Raw genomic sequence first — 9,667 nt, 5'->3', positions numbered from 1 at the left:
TACTAAAGTCTTGGATAGAATGTAGAAGATAGTAAAAAATATGTAGCTAATCCATACTTGAAGGTAAAAGCCAAGGATTTGGTAAAGATCTTTGATGAAGATTTCACAACTCTAGCAGAAGTAGCTTTAATGCAAGAACATGAGAATCATGATGCATCACTGTTTGATACAGTAGGCACTAATGTGAGGAATGAATTGCAATCACTTGATGGAAGCATCAAGGAACTCAGAAAAAAAAATGATGAAGTGAATAATTTGAATGGATAGTGTGCGCTTTCATATAAATACATGAATGAGCTTGAGAGTCAAATCACAGGTAAGATGAGTGAACTTGAATCACTCACTACAAAACTACAACTCCTATAAACCAGCATTGAAGAGTGTGGAATAGAAGTGGAGAAGATCTATAGTGTGATTAGAGGCTTGGGATCTAACAAGGAAAAGGCAACAAAGAGATTCTCTAGTCTTAGAGAAATTTTTTCACCTAAGATAAATACCTTGTAGAGGTAGCTAGAGGAATGTCTTCCAACAAAGACTTCTTATGATAAGTTTGCATATACTAACTTGAGCACAGTTGAAGTGGTATCTTATGCACTATGCACACTAATAAATATCTCTAATTTTTTGAAGGAAAGCTAGAAGAAAGAAATGAATAGGCTAAAATTTGTTTATGTAGATTGTTTTTACAGAATGAAAAGTTGATTAGCAGCAGGCTACACAACTTTTTGGATACAATTTTTGACATCTTTGTCATTGATGTCAAAGGGGGAGTAATATGTAGAAGGAAAATTGTTTGTATTGTATATGTAAGGGGGACTACACTTATGTACTTATGTATCAATGTAAAGGAGATATAAGGAATTTAATGATCCATCAAAACATGAATAAAATTGTTATGTTTTGAAGGCAATTTTGTATAGTTACTTTTATTTGTTTTGTTGTGTATGACATCATTTTGGGACTTATCCAATTTTCCCAATTGTTGTCATCAATGCAAAAGGGGGAGAATGTTGGAAACATGATAAATTAGATATTTTGATTGTTGTCATTTATGGCAACATGTATTCAATATTTCATTTATGCATTTAGAGATAGAAAATTGTCTAAGTGTTAGATAGTTTGCAACAACATAGAGAGAAGATGTGATGTGTACATACGACTCATTAAGAGTTAGCTCATGCACAATTGAGGAAATTTCTATGACATTATCATGATGAGGTGTGCTAGTGCATAGCTGTGTATGGACAATACGATGCAAGATATAATTAAAATACTAGTACAGGTATTTAACATAACAAAACATAGCATAACAATGAATTGGATTGTATGACTTGATAAATCATTTTGGTGACAAAATAATTACTAAGTCATGATGAGCTAACTATATAGATATTATTCCATAAGTTATTTTACATTATGCCAAGCTTGTGAAAGCATGAAGTTTGACTAAGCAGTGAATCGTGAGGTATAAGTAAAGATCTTATCTTGCGAAGATAAGTGTGCAACATATGTATGATCTATGTGATTTATGTGATTGATGTAAAGTCAATGAGATGATATACGACATAAATTTGATGTATTATTAGAGTAAGTGTGAAATACAATAGACATAAATTATTGTATGTATATCTATTCTTGTAAAGAACTGAATTGTATAATTGTATGTTAGTGAAATGGGCTCTTCTTGCATACATTGTATTTGATCCACCAACTCCTAATAGGGTTGAAGCAACTCCTAATAGGGTTGAAGAAACTCCTAATAGGGTTGAGGCTTCTAAAAAGGCCTAGTCCTCTAACAAGGACTTGAGACACTATATGTACTTCATAGACACCTAACAGGGTCAATATCCTTAATAGGATCCTATTGTTTAGTGAATCATCTAGTGGGTATCATCCCCACCATGGTTTCCCCTTGGCCAGGGTTTCCCTAGTTAACAAATAATGGTGTTATGAGTTCTCTATGTATATGGTTATATTTGCAATTCAACATTGTTGGTTTACTTTCATATGCAAGTTATAAAGTAATTAACAATATTCAGTTATGGGAAAAAGTTTATATAATATTGATACAACCCATTCTTAATATTATATTTTTCTAACATGATTGTGGCTCCAAGATTGCAATATTCTTGCATTTATAGTTTGTCTTCCTCTCTTTGCAATGTGGACAATATTCGACTAACACAATGTTAGCTTCTTCCTTCTTCCTTCTTACTTGCATGATGTCAAGATGAGTAGCAACATCATTTATGATGTCTTGTTTGAGACCAAACAAAATATTGAACAACTCCACCTTAGATACTCCTAAACCATTAGCCTTACCAGGCATGGCCTTGACCCTTCTTCAACATAGCTCTTTAGTAGTTCCTCTTAACACTAAAATCTAAACTTCTAGCTTATTTATAACACTGACATAAAATAGAACTCCTAAAATCTAGGATCCTCTAATGCCAGGCATATGACATGATTAATAACACACAATATTATTTAATACAAGAATAGGTTACACTTTATTTGCACATGAATTCAAGAGTTCATGGCTTCAAGATCCACTCCATAATTATTTACAATCACCTTGACTCAGCTCATAACAATAGCTAATAATACAAATTTCATGGAATCATTATGAATTAAAAATAGTCAATCAATTCCTTATCAACACTTTAATTTTAATGCTAACTTCTTCTTCCATTGTTGCCTCTCCATTTTTCCTACAAAAGATTAGAGTGCATATGCAACAATCACAATACATATCTAAGATAAAATTCATAATAAGTTTTTCATATCAGTGTTTCTCTCATCACATGGCTACATGAGAAACTATCCAATTAATGCAAGACAAAAAGATACATCATTCCATTCTATATAACCATATATGTATAGCATATTAATCCAATCAAAGTGCATGCATGTAATAGTATAATTATAAGTAGTCTAAATAAGTTCATCAAAAATTCATAAAGTTCTTAAGTCTTAACCATCAAAACATATAAAAACATGAACTAAATAAGCCTTAGATTGCCCTCATCAGAGGTGATATATGGTCTTGTGTTTATCGTCCCTAGCTAAGAGGGAGTGTTGATGTTGTATCTTCAATTGGATTGATTTGATCTAGTCTTGATCCCCTTTGGTTACTATTTAATCATTATTGCATTTGATATGTTAAATGTCTAACAACATCTAACTTAAAAATAACCATTATTAATTAATATAGAGATAAGTCTCTTCATGAGGCATCACTCTTCTACTCCTACTTATATACCTTGAATCTACATATGAAAAATATATACCACAAAAATTTTAGTGTCATTACATTTGCATTGGTCCTAGGATTTAATAGTTTGAGAGTTGAGCCTTCTGTTGAGATTGCCTAAATCATAATATTTGAATGAGGTATCTGAGAAGCTCATCAATTCACTTCCCAAACCAATAAGACAATCATACCCTACTGCTCTAATTTTCATTAGCTTACAATTTTGTAAAGGGAACAAATTGCTCGATAAATAGCTGTCAAAACAATGAAGAACTATGTTTAGGAAAAATATGATCATATAGATACAAGAATCTAAATGTTGGTACCACATGAATGAAATAAATTACAACCAACAACCATAATGGTAGGATTTTTAATATATTTTATGGTTAACAAATATTTCAAACTTTTAACTTCCACTCATATGAAGATTCACAAATCTGACGATCATATCATTCACTTAAATCTCATATAGTAGAGAGATTAATCACTTACTAAATTAGTTGATTTGGCCTAATAGAAACTGCTTTCTTTACTTCAAAATCCAGAACAAGGGTTCTCATCACAACTTCCTATGTTTAGGGGAGGAGATCTTAGACTTATCTTTCTGCAAGCTTTCCTTTTCCTTTGATATAAGATTGCAGCACGAGAAATACTCCTTTGACACCTTGTGCACTTTATTTCTTTTTTTCCACCCAAGGGATTTCTTTCTTAATTTCATAACTTAATTTGGGGAAGCCACAAAATGGATTATCCACCTTGATCACAAATACTTGATTTCCTTTGTATCAGGGATAGAGATTTGTAACTAACTTCACTAGAAGCATCTTTCTAGTATCTCCATAGAAAATCCTTGTACATTATTCTTAGATTTTTTTCCTCCTTGTTCTTCAAAAAGGAAGCCTTGAATGTTTCTATTAGACAGAAAGACACCATTGAGACATTCACTTTTTGAAGAGAGAAGGATTTCAAAACATTTTCCTTTGCCTTGTCCACTTTTCCTTATATATGCTTGGAATGAATTTTTGACCATGGATTCATCATTTAGTGATGTGTGTCAAGGGCTTGGATTAACTTCTTTATAATAATGTGCCTAGGTCCCACTTAATACATGAAATCTTTTGAATGGATCACGAGTCTTCCTAGCTTCAGAAACACATTAGAAAATGTTCACTTCTAGAGGATAGGTAGCTGAAAACATGAAGTTTTGTCTCTCTACACAAAACTAAATTTTGACTTTGAGTCTTCAATCTGAGAGTTTCTTAGCTTTATATCTTTGCTTCTTTTGGTCTTTTATCATGAATTAACTAGACATATATCTACAAATGTCATTATTACTCTATTCTTTAGACTCTTGCTTAATGAATTTTTCCAATTACGATAGATAGCCAAAAAAATAGTTTAGAATCCATAGGAAATATGCTTACTTGAGGTAGTAACAAAGTTGCAAAACAAATAAGACTTTCTTCTCTTTGGGAAGACACTTAGACAATAACCCACCTAAACCTAGATCACCCAAGACCTTAATGCAATGGAACAAGAAGAATCTCTCATGGAGGTATAAGGGGAAGAGGAGTAGGGAAAATATAGAAAAGATACAAAAGGAAAGCCTTAGGATGGTTGATGAGAAGAGAGCCACCTAAGTGCTATCTAGACAAGAAATTGAACATTAGCAATGAAAACACATCAAGCTAGAAGCTAAAAAGGGATGGAATGAAAGTTTGGCAACAACTAGCTTTGACTAGAGACTTAAGCATGTAAATGCCTAAGAAAGGACTTAGTATCTCTGGTTTCCCATAATTAGAACGAAAAACTAAAATGGGGAAACAACTAAGCTAAGCATACAACAGAAAGGGAAAACTAGACTAAGAAAGTAGGAAACAAAACAAGGAAAACAATAGAAAGGAAAACCTACCTAGACTAATTCTAACTATAGGTGTTACCTACTCTTAATTATGGATCTAATATAGCTTTAGGTCCTAGCCATTGTAGGAAAATGGATAAACCTCTCCAATAGGATAGGCCAAAATAAAAAAATTATTGTGATTCACCTACATAGTTTTGAAAGTGCCTTTCCAAAGAGAATCAAACTTATGGTGCATACCTTTGGGTTCATGTCTTTTATCCCATAATAACATAGATAATCTTTCATAAACCTTCTCAACCTTTCTTTCTTTTCAAATAAGCTCTTCACATGCTTCTAATGTTCTGTGATATGATCATGCAATTTATCACGCTCTTCCTCCAGCTTAGTTAAGTAAAAAAATTGCTTTTCAAGATCATTTTGGAATATTGGATCCTTAATCACTTAATGTAGCTTGCAAAAATATAGTTCTAGTAGAATGGGAAATCTAGCCTTAGTTCCATAAAATAACTTAAATGGTGAAATATCAATGACCTTCTTAGGTGTTATCCTATCTGCCCAGAGAGCCTCATGTAGCTTCTTGTGCCAACCCTTCTGATTATTAGAGACAAGCTTTTTCATAATGTTGATCAAATTTGTGTTTCTTGATTATGCCTAGTCATTTCCTTAGGGAAATATTCTGAATAATGTCTCATATGGATACATTTTTCGTATCAAAATGTCACAATCTCCATTGCGTATATGAGAAATATGTTAGCAAGTAATACTAATCTATTAAGAAAACAAAGCATTAACTATCATAAAAGACATAACATATATGAGAGACAAAGTGAAACCTTCAAATGAGAATATGAGCCATGGAATGGCTCTCCCAATGAGGATAGTCACTTGATTTAGGGATGAGTCTATTTGATAGGATTTGGGATGTATGCTCAAGCTTCAAACTAGCTTCAATGGAGATTTTTGGGATTTTTGGTGTGGATGCATGCAAAAGTATGGATTTGGCTTTAAAATGGCATTATAACTTTACTTGATGGATTGTGATTGAAATGGCTTGGGAGGGGATTCAATTTATAGGCTAAGGGCTTGAGGGATGGAGGGCTAAGATGGAAGGAAAGATGAAAGCTTAAGGAGGGCTAGGATGCACTCAAAAGGGAGCACATGGATTGTGCTTGTTTAGCACCAATCAGGGAGTGACACACGTCACAAGGTGAGTGGATGGAGGAAAGGGGAAGGATGAGTCAACAAAGGAGGCTCAAAGGATAATATCTTCATAAAGACCCTTCATTATGGTTTGTAAGAGCTTGTAAGAGTCTTTATGGCTTTTGTAAGAGCATTCATTGTTGGGTGGTTGGGATATTTTGGAGGGAGTTGAGATTGTTGACTTTCCTTGACTTAAGAAAGTCTTAAGCTTGCTTAGGGAATGTGACAACATTAGGGGGTGGATTAGGCTTGGGTTTAGGATTAGATTAGGCTTGTTAGAGATTTGAAAGTGGGTGGCATTCATGAGGGTGGGTGAGTTAGTGACTAAGCTTAGTTAGTATGGGTGGATGGGGTGGATTAGGCTAAAAAGAGGGTTTAGGATAGGTTAGGGGTTATTAGATTTGAGGGTTTTATTTATCAAATAGGTTTATTTAATAAATGGGGATTTTGGAATTAGATAGAAGAATAGGATTTAATTGATAAATAATAGGTTATTTGATTTATCAATTAGGACTATAGATGATTAATTAAATTAATCAGCTAGGGGATGGCAAAGGATTAATTAAATAGGAATTTAATTAATGATGCCTTTTGAGATAACTAAATAGGATTACCAAAGCAATGCAATAAAATTTAGGTGTCTACATTTTTCCCCCTCTTTGACATAGTGTTGACACAACACTTTTTCAAAGAAGTTTGAATGAAGACGACACGAGGAAGATGTTTTAGCAATGAGGTTTCCCTAGTCTTGGATAAGAAGAGGAGAGACTAGACTTAGATGATGTCCCCTTAAGAAGGCGGCAGGGAGAGAAATGAGGCTCGACAACTTCTTGAAAAGTACAAGAAATTGAGATGAGCTAAGACACATGATGGCAAAGAGAAGGGGCTGAATTAGCTCAAACTCTCAGTATGAGAGGATGATAAAGGGAAATCAGGGGTACAAGAGGAAACAAGCTTAAGACTTTTGGGATTGGGGGGAGGATGAAGGAGCAGAGTGCTATAAAAGAAATCCAGGATGGAGAGATGGATGAGGAGATTAAAAAGCTAACACAACAGGATTTCAAAGAGTCAGATTGGTGAAAGATGGGTTTTTGGAGATCCCTAGGACTAGGATTGTGGATCTCAAAAGATGAGGCTTGGTGGATTGATTTGATTGGTGGATCCCTAAGACTAGGATTGTGGATTCCTAAAGCTAAGCGTGAGGAGCGATTCAAAGAGGTACTGATGCACAAGCTGGGATAAGAGAGACATATGTTGGATATGGATGGGGGATAATGGAGAGGAAGGGATTCCATTGAAGCTTTTTGAGCGGGGGGATACTTCAAAGAGAAGTACCACCATGTAGTTGAGCACTAGATTTTCTATAGGACTATTGGTTAATTTCCAAGGTTAGCAAGAACATCAAGGCCTGTTCACCAACTATCCAGAGGACTAACAAACTAACTCGAAAAAAACACACAAGGGTTGCCCCAGCATCACACATGAATCCCAGAGGAAGCAGTGCAGAACCGACACTGGGTAACCCACAAGTAGAAAGCAAAAACAAACGAAAGACTTGATCAAGAACTTATGCTCTAATTGCCCCATTTACAGCATACCATGATATGGAAGATCGTGGAAAACTTGAGGAGGGAACAAGGAGATTGCTTGGAAAAGATAGTTCAAGACCCAAAAGGGAAGATTCCAAATCAAAAGAAAGTGAAAATCCAAAAGAGAGCCATTTGCCAACAAGATGGGTAGGACGAGGTACTAATGTCCAAAATCAGACATGAGGAAAGCTATATCCTACAAGGATATATCGGAGAGCACCTAAGCTGATGGATCTAGATGAGTGGTGCGTCTAGAAAGCTGAACTAAGAAGGATAACACTTTGGTGATAGGAGATCTAGCTAAAGGATGCATTGGAATAGCTAACCAAGAGTTGTGCGATGTGTGCAAGATGTTGATCAAGGATGAAATAACACGAAAGTTGGATAGATACAATGGTACTAAGCTAAAGAGGATGTACAAGCTGATGGACCAAGATATTTACAAGCTGAAGCTGACCAAGATATTTACAAGCATGCAAAAGCTCAGGATGATAGGATAGCGGGGTGGTTCAATGCTATGCAAGATGTGAAAGCTAAGGATGGGGTGATAGCAAAAGATATGGATTTGGGGAGGATGCATCCCAATGATGATGAGAGATTTTGTGACCAAGGATGGCTAGAGGAGTAGGATGAGATGGCTAGATAGGATGGTAGATAGCGAGGATTATGATGAATATAAAGAGATGACATTGGGTTTGCATGAGGATAGCCTAGAGCTAGATACCAATGACAAGGGAGGATGGACAAGACAAGATCTCCAAGGAATACAATGCCCCTAGTTAGAAGATGACATGCAAAAGGAGGTCTTATGATGGATGTGATAGGATTGAAGCTCAGATGGAAAAAACTGAAGGGCTAGGGAGATGGATGATAGCTAGGATGGTTGGCTGAAGCTGCAGGAGATAAGTGGATGGTGATAGATGGAAGATGGAGGATGGAGGATAGGTGGATAGATTGGAAGATGGAGTTGGATGTCAAGAGATGACCAAAAGCATGAGGGTGATAGGCTAAGCTGGGGATGGTAGGATTATGCATGATGCTTGTTTGCCAAGTTTTCATCATGGTACTTGTCCAAGGCACTTGAATTGCCAAGTTTTCACCAGTGGACGCTTTATTTTTCTTTTTCTTTTTTGACTTTTTGACTTTGGACTTAGCTAGAATGATTTTGGCTTTCTTCAGCTATTTTTGGGTTTTTCCTTGGGATTTTTCACTAGCTATTGGAATGTTCAATTTTGTTGCTAGCTGTTGGTACACTGGATGTGTGATTTATGCAATAGATTGGATTAGATGGGATTGATGGTAGGAGATGGAGGGATGAAAAGGCTGGAAAGGAGCATGAGATGGGGATGCTTGCAGGATCAACATTGGCACATGTTGGGGCAGGTGTGAAAAGAGCATATGGGGGATATATGGTAGATGTGGGCTTGATGGAGGATTTTTGGGAGCGCGCTTGGGGATATAGGCACCCAAGATGGAGTTAGGAGATGGGGGACACAAAGCACTAGATGGGGGTTTAGCAATGGTGGGTGCCATTATGCATTGGGTTTCAATTTTTTTCTTTGGGATCCACATGGTTTTGGATTTTCTTTTCATAGGCTTTTGTATTTTTTTGCATTCTTTGATTGGATTTTTCCTTTTTGGAGTATGTCTTTTAGAATAGACATATGATTTCCTAGGATGTGGATTTTTAGCTTTATGCATTTTGAAGTTGGCATTTGCATTGCTGTGGTAAGCTTTGGGGAGATGGTTAGGAGAAGC

The sequence above is a fragment of the Cupressus sempervirens genome, chromosome 4 (assembly GCF_028749045.1).
Source record: "Cupressus sempervirens isolate cs-2001-9-10 chromosome 4, ASM2874904v1, whole genome shotgun sequence".
Lineage (NCBI taxonomy): Eukaryota > Viridiplantae > Streptophyta > Pinopsida > Cupressales > Cupressaceae > Cupressus > Cupressus sempervirens.
Note: the sequence above shows the minus strand (reverse complement) of the source record.